Consider the following 12,346-nt stretch of genomic DNA (forward strand, 5'->3'; position numbering starts at 1 on the left):
TAATCTACAAGTATCCAGTAACAGAGACTTGTCAAAAAATACACTTTCCTCTTGGTATTCCTTCCTTTGTTGTGTTGATTTATTTATATTAGCCTTGATTCAAATATTCTTTTTGAGTTAATATCCCAAGGTGATAAAATCACAAGAATCATCCTCTCACAGTGGTTTCCACTTTATGAGTACCAGCTGCGTTGGACTTCAGATTCAGCTCGCATATATAAGATACACCATGCTAGGTGCTAGGTGCTCCTGTGAGCCCATTGACACAATAGCTCTGTAAGGTTGGTATTTTTATCAGTGCCTCAGAAAGGTTAAATTACTTGTCATGGTCTGTGGTTCCCAGCTAGGCAGTAGAACTATGTTCAATATTGAATCAATTTTTGTTTATATTGAAAAGTTGGAGTGAGTGAACATCTTTGTCTCTTTGTTTATGTTTGTGTTAGCATGAAAACACTGATTTTTCTTATGTTTACTGCTTCATTATTTATAATAGCCAACTCAAGCCTCCATTGACAGATAAATGAATAAAAATGTTATACACACACACACACACAAATGAACTCATATACAATGAATTATTAATCATAAAAAATTATTACATTTTTGCTACTTGCTACAATGTGGATGGACCTGGAAGGTATTATGCCAAGAGAAACAAATCACAAGTGAAAAACAAATACCATGTGATTTCATCTATATGTGAAACCTAAAATACAAAAACAAATGAACAAACAAAAGCAGAAACTGACCTACAAATACAGAAAATGAATAGGGGATTGCTACAGGGCAAGGGGATGAGAGGATACGCAACATGGGTGAAAGGGAGTGGGAATGTAGAGAATTCCAGTTACAGTTGAATAAGTCAAGGGATAAAAGGTACAACATAAGGAATACAGTCAATGAATAGTGACAGATGGTAACTACATTATGGCATCACATAGACTTGTTGAATCATGATTCGTACACCTGATTAATGTAACCTTATGTATCAACTATAATTCAATGGATATTATTGAATTAAAATTTTTTCTTTGGAAATATCACCAAAATAGAGGAAATTTTAACTACATTGAGTATGTCACAAAAAGAAGACTCAAATTACTAAAATAAGAAATGAAAGTGGGGACATTACTGCCAAACTTACATTAAAATGATAAAAGGATACTATAAAAATTGCATACCAATAAAGTAGAAAATACATGAGATAGATCAAGTCCTAGAAACACACAAACTACCAAAGCTAACTTAAAAAGAAAAAAGAAGCCTACATAGACTTAGAGTAAGTAAAGAGACTGAAACAGTAATCCAAATACAGGAAACACCTCTAAACAAAACAAAGTAAAGCCTAGGGCCAGATGGCTTAATTGGTGATATAATGGAGAAATTCTACCAGCTCTTAATAAGATTAACACTGATCTTTTCAAATTCCTGTGAAGTATCAAAAGCAGACTAAAACATCCCAAGAAAATATAGACCCATATTTCTTATGAACATAGGTTAAAAGTACTCCACATACTATTAGTACACAGAGTCAAGCATCATCTTTTATGAAGTTCTTATTTAAATTCCAGTTAGTTAACACACAGTGTGACATTAGTTTCAGGAGTACAAAATAGTGATTCAGAAATTCCATACAACACCCAGTACTCATCACACCTGCACTCCTTAATACCCATTACATATTACCCATAGTCTCCCCTACATTTCCCCTGGTAACCATCAGTTTGTTCCCTATGCTCTATACAGACTCTTATCTGTTTCTTGGTTTGCCTCTCTCTTTTTCTCCCTTGCTCATTTGTTTTGTTCCTTCAATTCTTTTTTTTAATTTTTTTTATTTTAAACTTTTTTTATTATATTATGTTAGTCACCATACAGTACATCCCCGGTTTTCTTTTCTTTTTTTTTTTTTTTTTTGAAGTCTTTTTTTTTTAATGATTTTTTATTATATATGTTAGTCACCATACAGTATATCCCCGGTTTCCGATGTAAGGCTCGATGATTCATTAGTTGCATATAACACCCAGTGCACCATGCAATACGTGCCCTCTTTCCTACCCATCACCAGTCTATCCCATTCCCCCACCCCCCTCCCCTCTGAGGCCCTCAGTTTGTTTCTCACAGTCCATAGTCTCTCATGCTTCATTCCCCCTTCTGATTACCCCCCTTTCTTTATCCCTTTCTTCCCCTACCGATATCCTAGTTCTTATATTACATAGATGAGAGAAATCATATGATAATTGTCTTTCTCTGCTTGACTTCTTTCACTTAGCATTATCTCCTCCAGCGCCGTCCATGTTGCAGCAAATGTTGAGAACTCGTTCTTTCTGATAGCTGAGTAATATTCCATTGTATATATGGACCACAACTTCTTAATCCAGTAATCTGTTGAAGGGCATCTCGGTTCCTTCCACGATTCAGCTATTATGGACAGTGCTGCTATGAACATTGGGGTGCATATGGCCCTTCTCTTCACTACGTCTGTATCTTTGGGGTAAATACCCAGTAATGCAATGGCTGGGTCATAGGGTAGCTCAATTTTTAACTTCTTAAGAGACCTCCACACTGTTTTCCAGAGTGGCTGTACGAACTTGCATTCCCACGAACAATGTAGGAGGGATCCCCTTTCTCCACATCCTCTCCAGCAATTGTTGTTTCTTGCCTTGTCACTTTTTGCCATTCCAACTGGTGTAAGGTGGTATCTTAGTGTGATTTTGATTTGAATTTCCCTGATGGCTAATGATTTTGAACATTTTTTCATGTGTCTTTTAGCCACTTGTATGTCTTCATTGGAAAAGTGTCTGTTCATATCTTCTGCCCATTTTATGATTTGTTTATTTCTTTCTCACGTATTGAGTTTGAGAAGTTCTTTGTAGATCTTGGATACTAGTCTTTTATCTGTAGCATCATTTGCAAATATATTCTCCCATTCCGTGGGATGCCTCTTAGTTTTTCTGACTGTTTCCTTGGCTGTGCAGAAGCTTTTAACTTGATGAAGTCCCATAAGTACATTTTATCTTTTGTTTCTCTTGCCTTTGGAGATGTGTCATGAAAAAGGTTGCTTTGGCCGATGTCGTATGTTCTTCTCTAGGATTTTGATGGATTCCTGTCTCACATCGAGGTCTTTCATCCATTTGGAGTTTATTTTTGTGCATGGTGTGAAAGAGTGGTCATGTTTCATTCTTTTGCATGTAGCTGTCCAATTTTCCAGCACCATTTATTGAAGAGACTATCTTTTTTCCACCGGATGTTTTTTCCTGCTTTATCAAAGATTAGTTGCCCAAAGAGCCGAGAGTCCATTTCTGGGTTCTCTATTCTGTTCCATTGGTCTATGTGTCTGTTTTTGTACCAGTACCATGCTGTCTTTGTGATCACAGCTTTGTAGTACAGCTTGAAATCCGGCATTGTGATGCCCCCAGCTTTGTTTTTCCTTTTCAACAGTTCCTTGACAATTCGGACCTTTTCTGATTCCATACAAATTCAAGGACTATTTGTTCCAGTTCTTTGAAAAATGTCATCGGTATTTTGATCGGCATAGCATTGAAAGTGTAGATTGCTCTGGGTAGCATGGACATTTTAACTATGTTTATTCTTCCGATCCATGAGCATGGAATATTTTTCCATCTTTTTGTGTCTTCATCAATGTCTTTCAAGAGTGATTTGTAGTTTCTAGAATATAGATCCTTTACATCTCTGCTTAAGTTAATTCCAAGGTAACATATGGTTTTTGGTGCTATTGTAAATGGGATGGATTCCCTAATTTCTCTTTCTTCTTTCTCATTATTTGTGTATAGAAATGGAACTGATTTCTGAGCATTGATTTTGGATCCTGCCACATTGCTGAATTGCTCTATAACTTCTAGTAGCTTGGGAATGGATTCTTTTGGGTTTTCCATATAGTCATCTGTGAAGAGAGACATTTTGACTTCTTTTTGCCAATTTGGATACATTTCATCCCTTTTTGTTGCCTGATTGCTGTTGCAAGGACTTCTAGTACTATGTTGAATAATAGTGGCGAGAGTGGGCATCCTTCTCGTGTTCCTGATTTTAAGGGAAAGGCTTCCAGCTTTTCCCCATTGAAAATGATATTTGCTGTAGGCTTTTCATAGATGGTTTTTATGAGATTGAGGAATGTACCCTCTATCCCTACACTCTGAAGGGTTTTAATCAGGAAAGGATGCTGTATTTTGTCAAATGCTTTTTGTGCATCTATTGACAGAATCATATGATTTTTGAATTTTTCTTTCTGGATAAAATCTAAGACACTGATAGATTTGTGAATGTTGAACCACCCTTGCAGCCCAGGGATGAATCCCACTTGGTCATGATGGATAATCCTTTTAATGTACTGTTGGATTCTATTAGCAAGTATCTTGTTGAGGATTTTGGCGTCCATGTTCATTAGGGTAATTGGTCTGTAATTCTCCTTTTTTATGGGGTCTTTGCCTGGTTTGGGGATCAAGGTAATATTGGCCTCATAGAATGAGTTTGGTAGCTCCTTCTGTTTCTATTTTTTGAAATAGCTTTTGGAGAAGAGGTATTATTTCTTCTTTGAATGTTTGGTAGAATTCCCCCAGGAAAACCATCCAGGCCTAGAGTTTTGTTATTTGGAAAATTGTTTATCACTGACTCAATCTCTTTATAATTAATTGGCCTGTTTAAAAAATCAGTTTCTTCCTGTTTCAGTCTTGGTAGTTTATAGGATTCCAGGAAGGCCTCCATCTCTTCCAGATTGCTTAATTTATTGGCATAAAGCTGTTGAGAAAAGTTACTAATAATCCTTACAATTTCATTGGTGTTGGCTGTGACCTCTCCTTTTTCATTCATAATTTTATTAATTTGGGTCCTTTCTCTATTCTTTTGGATAAGTCTTGCCAGTGTTCTGTCAATTTTATTGATTCTCTCAAAGAACCAGCTTCTAGTTCTGTTGATCTGCTCTACTGTACTCCTGGTTTCTAATTCATTGATTTCTGATCTAATCTTAGTCAACTGCTTCCTCGTGTGTGGATTAGGTCTGTCCCTCTGTTGTTGTTCCAGCTTCTTGAGGTGAGAATATAAAAACTGAATTTTAGATTTTTCTATTCTTTTGAGTGAGGCTTGGATGGCTATGTATTTCCCCCTTAGGACTGCCTTTGCAGTATCCCATAGGTTTTGGACCGTTGTGTTTTCATTCTCGTTGGTCTCCATAAATTGTTTAATTTGATTTTTGATTTCCTGGTTTATCGAGTCATTCCTGAGCAGGATGGTTCTTAGTCTCCAAGTGTTTGAGTTTCTTCCAAATTTTTCCTTGTGGTTGAGTTCCAATTTCAGAGCGTTGTGGTCTGAGAATATGCAGGGAATAATTTCAGTATTTTGTTATTGGTTGAGACCTGTTTTTTGACCCGGAACATGGTCTATTCTTGAGAATGTTCCATGGGCATTGGAATAGAATGAGTATTCTTTGGTTCTGGGGTGTAGTGTTCTATATATATCTATGAGGTCCAACTTGTCGAGTATGGCATTCAAAGCTCTTGTTTCTTTGTCAATTTTTTACACGGGTGTTCTATTTCTGATAGTGGAGTGTTGAGGTCCCCTACTATTAACATATTTTTATCTATATGTCTCTTTATTGTGGTTAAGAGTTGGCTTGTGTATCTTGCTGCTCCCCTGGTGGGGACATATATATTTATAATTGTCATATCCCCTTGTTGGATACATACTTTAAGAATAATATAGTGCCCTTCTGTGTCTCTAACTATAGTCTTTAGTTTAAAATCCAATCTGTCTGATATGAGAATTGCTACCCCAGCTTTCTTTTGAGGTCCATTGGCATAAAAGATGGTATTCCAGCCCTTTACTTTCAGTCTGAATGTATCTTTAGGTTCAAAATGAGTCTCTTGTAGACAGCAAATGGATGGGTCATGTCTTTTTATCCAATCTGAAACCCTGTGGTGTTTTATGGGAGCTTTTAGGCCATTTACATTGAGACTGATTATTGAGAGATATGATTTTAGTAATGCTATGTTGCCAGTAAAGTCTTTGTTCCTATAGATTGTGACTTTCTGTTGTGTATCACTCTTGGGGCCTTTTTACTTTTATAGAACCCCCCTTAATATCTCCCGTAAGGCTGGTTTCGTGGTTACAAAATTGGTCAATGACTGGCGATTCTGGAAGGTCTTTATTTCTCCATCAATTCTGAATGACAGTCTTGCTGGATAAAGGATCCTTGGCTGCATGTTTTTCTCTGAAAGAGATTTAAAAATGCCCCCCCAACCCTTTCTCTCATTCCAGGTCTGTGTAGACAGGTCTGATGTAATTCTGATACCTTTGCCTTGGTACGTGAGAAATTTCTTTGCCCTGGCCACTTTCAATACTGAATCCTTGGATCTAATATTTGTGAATTGCACTATGATGTGACATGGCGTAGGTTTGTAGTGGTTGAGCTTGGGAGGGGTCCTCTCTGCCTCTCAGACACGGATGTTTGTTTCCCTCACTAGATTAGGGAAGTTTTCAGCTACAATTTTTCAAATACCTCTTCTAGACCTCTGTTTTTCTCTACCCCCTTGGGATGCCGATGATTCTGACATTGGAACATTACATTGAGTCAGTAATCTCCCATAACCTACATTCCCGAGCGTGGATTTTTTTAAGTCCAGATTCTATTTTAGCTTTTTCTTCTACTAACCCAACCTCCAAATCGCTAATACGTTCCTCTGCCTCATTCACCCTGACCGTCAGAGCCTCTAGTTTTGACTGCATTTGGCTCATAGAATTTTTAATTTCTGTCAGTTTCGCTCTCATTTCTGCCCTTAGAGATTGTATATTCTCATTAACATTTTCATTATGCTTTTTTTCAAGTCTACACATCATCTTGACCATTGTTACTCTGAACTCCATTTCTGATAATTTGGTTATATCCATGTCCATTAGTTCTGTGGCAGAGGCCAGACTCATTATCATTTCTTTGCTGGGGGGGTGTTCTTCTTCTTGTCATTCTGATGAGGAGAGGTTGCAGGGTTGTCCAGAGCACAAATCATTGACTGGGACCCAGGCTGTGGCCCTTGTTTTATGGGGATCTTAGGGATGTGGGCTTCTTGATTTTTCAGCCTGCCTTCTGGGGGAGGGGCCTGCTGCGCTGATACGCAGGCAACCCTGTTTAGGTAGAGTCTCCGTGTCCCCTGCGAGGGGGGATGGGGGTGGGCACACTGTGAGCCAGTATTTCCAGGCTTTTGTTCTCTGGCAGCTTTCCCTGGCAGTTTGCTGTGCCTCTTCTGAGAGTCAGAGAAGCAGTGGCCGAATCTCAGTCTCTGTCTCAGAACAGAGGGATCACGGACCATTCTCCACTGATGTTCTGGCCACTTTAACTCTGTTTCTATTGGTGCTGCTCAACCTTGCAGTGTCCCGAGATGTGCAGCCTACACCCAGCGTCCCAGCCCTCACTTCCGGGGCCCACACGTCTCTGTTCTTTGTGTTTCTAACACCGCTAGCAGCCAGCTGCCAGCCACCCCCGCATGCTCCCGGAGCTCCCAATCTCAGTCTGGTTCCAGTGAGCACACCGGAGCTCCGTTTCAGTCTGGTGGAGCGCGTTCCCAGGCTCACAGTCTCAGTCTGCTCTCTCGCGGGTGCCGGTCCGCGAGTCTGCCTACTCCCCTGTGCAGGTGGCTACCACTTCCCAGTGCCCGAATGCGGCAGCTCCCTCCCCCTTCCTTTTATCTTCTGATATCTGTGCACGGTTTCACAGCTCCCCGCTTCGTACCTCAATACTCAGCGCTGGAGATGTTCATTTGTAGAGATACAGATGTATCTTCCTGCGTCTCATGCTGATTCCGTGGATGTTCAGGCTGATCTGGTACCTATTCAACTCGACTCAGGGGACCGGCTGAAAAAGGGGTCCCCTTCTCCTCCGCCATCTTAACTCCTCCCTACTTATGGCCATTTTGTTCATTGTTTTCTGTTTGCTTTTCAGTTCTTCTCTGTTCCCTTCTTTTCTTGGGTCCTTCTTTTGTGATTGGATGATTTTCTTTTGTGTTATACTTGGAGTGTTTTTCTTTATGTTTTCTGCATTTATTATAGGTGTTTGATTCGTAATTATAGACAGGTTCAAATATAACATCTTTATTTTTACAGCAGTCTCAAAAAAGTTGATGGTCAGCGAAGTTCACAGAGATTCTAATAGCACTACACTTTTATGGATTTACTTTTTTCATTGTACAAAATGTGAGAACAGATATTTCTTTTCAATTAATTTAACATTTTTTCATTATTTTTTCTCCAAATTTTTATTTAAATTCTAGTTAGTTGCCATACAGTGCAATATTGGTTTCAGGTGTAGAATTCAATATCTCATCACTTACATACAACACCCAGTGCTCATCACACAAATGCCCTCCTTAATAACTATCACCCATCTAGCCCATCCCCTAACCACCTCCCTCCATCAACCCAAAGTTTGTTCTCTATCATTAAAAGTCACTTATAGGGATTTCCTCTCTCTTTTTACTTTTCTTTCTCCCCACCCCCTATATATTCATCTCTTTTGTTTCTTAAATTCCACATATGAATGAAATTATATGGTATTTGTCTTTTCTCTCACTGACTTATTTCACTTAGCATAATATACTCTAACTCTATCCCTGTCTATTCTTGATAAAAACCCTAAACAAAATATGGATAGGCAGAACATACCTCAACATCATAAAGGCCTTATACTGAAGACCAAGGGCTAATATCATCCTCAGTGTGAAAAAACTGGGAATTGTTCCTCTCCTGGTCAGGAACAAGACAGAGATATCCACTCTCAGCACAGTAATTTGACATAGTACAGAAAGTCCTACCCACAGCAATCAGACAACAAAAAGAACTAAAATTCATCCAAATCAACAAGGAAGAAGTCAAACTTTTACTATTCACACATGATTTTCCATGTAGAAAACCTGAAAAACTCCACCAAAAAGTGGCTAGAACTAATACATGAATTCAGCAAAGTCACAGGATATAAAATCAATGTACAGAAATCTGTTGCATTTCTATACACCAATAATGAAGCAGCAGAAAAAGAAATCAAGGAATCGATCCCACTTACAATTGCACCAAAAACCATAAAATACCTAGGAATAAACCTAACCAAAGTGGCAAAAGGTCTGTACTTTGAAAACAGTAGAATATTTATGAAAGTAATTGAAGAAGAAATAAAGAAATGGAACAACATCCCGTGTTCATGGATTGGAAGAACAAACATTGTTAAAATGTCTGGACTACCCATGGCACCCTACACATTTAATGCAATTCCTATCAAAATACCACCATCATTTTCCTTCATTATTATAGTAGCCTCTCCATTTCGAGTGCAAGTTTTTGTCTCATATTTCACATCAGGTTAATTTAGCTTTCTCTCAATTACCCTATTGTAATTTTGTCCTTTTTTAGTTTCAATATTTGAAACTGAACAGCTGGACTTTTACCATTAGGTTTCTCATTTTTTGTTCTCGTCAGATTCAAATTATACTTGAGTGCACTACTTAGTTCAAAAATATTTCCAATTATTGAGGCACCCAGATGGCTCAGTTGGTTATGTGTCAGCCCTTGACTCCGCTCATGATGTCAGGGTCCTAAGATAAAGCCCTCAATCAGTCTCCCTGCTCAACAGAGAGTCTGTTTCTCCCTCTCCCACTACACCCCGCCAACTCATGGTCATTCTCTCTCTATCTCCTGAAGGAATAAATAAAATCTTTGAAATATATATATACTTTTTTACTCCTTGTAGTAGTTTATTTAATCTTTTTTAATTTAAATTCAATTAAAATAGTTATCATTTACTTATACTTATAATTATTTTATTAAGATTTTATTTTCTTCAAGAAAAAATTTTACATTTTTAATATGTTATACTATTTTACATGGGAATTTTTAAATATTTTAATAGAAGTACAAAACTACACAGATAAAATTTCTGCTATTGATACAAAAAATAAGCCTATATAAATGGAGTGGAAACTACAGAAATACTTCTAGTGATGCAAATAATCAAAATAAATCCAAATAACTAAAAAGTAGTATGTAGGTTTCATAAAGTATTTGAGAATGTAGAATACCTTTGTGTTGTGGGTATGCTATTCAGTATTCATTGTGTGAAGGGAACAGAACATAGTTATATTTACACTTACATCACCCTCCATACTTAAATCAGATATAATCAAAAGCATATACTAAACTCAAGCATTGTTTGGGTTTTAGGTATATAACAGTATAGACATAAAATATTTTGACTGATGCAGACAGTCTAGCATAATCAGCAAGTGTAGTTACTGTAATTTATCTGATAGATCCTTCACATTAGAGAAGATGTCTAATAAATTAAGGGCATCCAAATAATCATAAGCATAAATGTTTGACAATTACTTTAGGAAAGGTCAAATTTGGCTCCATCCGTGTACAACAACCTAAAACGTTTTTGTAGAGATTTATTTATTTACTTTAGAGATACAGAGAGAGGGTGGGAGCAGGGGGAGGGGCAGAGAGAGAGAGAGAATCTCAAGCAAACTCCACACTTAGCTCAGAGCCCAATGTGGGGCTCAGTCCCACGACCCTAGCCAAAATCAAGAGTCAGACACTCAATCTACTGAGCCACCCAGGCACCCCTCAAGCATGTTTTAGTCCATGTATCTGGTCATTTGTTTTGTATGTTCATGAAGTTGGATGGTTTAATGAAATGGCCAATGTAAAATTTATTAATGCCTTTTCAAAATTTTACCTTTTTAAAATTGTGGTGTGGGAAATTCTACTCACATGCCCTTTGTGTCAGAGAAATGTGTGAGAGTGTTCAAACTCCTGGGGGAAATAGTTTATAGAGAGGACTTTCTCGTCTTTGCAAAGGCACAGTTTAGGAAGGATCATTTGTTATTTTTCATTAGTACAAGAGGACAGATTGCTAGATAACAAGAAGAGAGAAAAGTAGTGGTGTTCTCCAGCCCTTATACATTGTGTCTATAACTTCTGTAAATGGTAAGGCAGATACTGGCTGAGTAAAAACAAAAACAAAAACAAACAAAGCAGCTCAAAAATAGCAGGGTCCTGTGGGTGGTCTTAGTTTCAGGAAAGGGTCTTGGGCACAGGCTGGTCTTGTGAAATGTTACCATGGACACACTAGTCCAGATCATGAGGAACACAAACAGGAAATCTCATAAACCCATGCCCCCTACAAAAGCAGCCTCCTGAAGTTTATCAGGTTCTCTCCTGCTACAGCATGTCAGATAACACATTTGTGCAACTTCATTGATGTTGAAGGGGACTACACACAGCACTTATGATGACATGGATGTACATCTGATGTTAGTGATCTAGAAAGAAAAGAGAGATGAAAAAATGTATGTGAAGACTTTGGTTTTGAGCCATGCCTATTGATGTTTTTGGAAGTGATAATTATGGCCTGAAAAATACTGAGAAATGTCGTGGTGCAGAGGGGAAGACCCCTGGTGACTCTGTACGTGTAAACCACTCCCTTACAACCAATGTCATCTAGAAAATTTCTTACTCCAAAGGCACTGAATACTTCTGGAATCCTACTGAAAGCAATTCTTATTACTTAAAGTTACATGGGTGAATATCAAATCTATAGGCTTCTTTGCATGGGGCTGGAATAAGAAGGTGTTGATAAGTAACACAAGGAGGAATGTGTTCCCAATGAAATAGTCCTCAATTGTGAATGAAGAACACTCCAAAATAGTATCATTTGAAACTATTATATTCATTGGTCTCTTATTCTATGGATAGACTTCTGCAGAGCTAAAAAGGGAACCAAAATGATTTGTAAGCTTGTTGGAAATAAGAGAACTCTAAGAAGATTCCATGAAGTATGATCACCATCAGCAGTAAGTTGTGCAGTTGCTCTACCAATATTCAGGAATGAAGAATTTGTTCTAGAAGTAAATATCAAGAATTGCTAAAGTCACTTCAGAGGAATGATAAGGTCAAGACAAACATGCCTTATTTATAAGAATTCTTGAGATGTCTTTGGTGCAAAAAGGTGGTTTTATTAAAGCAGGGGACAGGACCCAGGGGCAGAAAGAGCTGCCCTGGTGTCATGAGGAGTGTCCCATTATATATTTTGAAGTTGGGAAGGGGTTAAGGACAGCCTAGGCCTCCAAGGTATCTTGCAATAAAAGCTTCCCAGACCTTGAGGGAGCTAGCTATTGTTAGGAAAAGGTCATTTATTACTGCTTAGTAAAAGTCATGAGTCCTTTTGATGAGGTTGTGGGATATAGGTGAGGTTCAGTGGGGTGAAGTCCAGAGCTGAAGACCAAGAAAGAATTCTTGAGGCATCTTTGGTGCAAAATTGGTGGTTTATTAAAGCACGGGGACAGGACCCGTGGGC

At 38.1% G+C, this 12,346-nt stretch overlaps 1 pseudogene; it reads right to left on the bottom strand.

Moving 5' to 3' along the window:
* Nucleotides 1-10,757: 10,757 nt before the first annotated feature.
* On the bottom strand, nt 10,758-11,723 carry LOC113261930 (vomeronasal type-1 receptor 2-like; annotated as a pseudogene).
* Between the last annotated feature and the right edge of the window lie 623 nt (nt 11,724-12,346).

This window comes from Ursus arctos, unplaced genomic scaffold (assembly GCF_023065955.2).
Source record: "Ursus arctos isolate Adak ecotype North America unplaced genomic scaffold, UrsArc2.0 scaffold_5, whole genome shotgun sequence".
NCBI lineage: Eukaryota > Metazoa > Chordata > Mammalia > Carnivora > Ursidae > Ursus > Ursus arctos.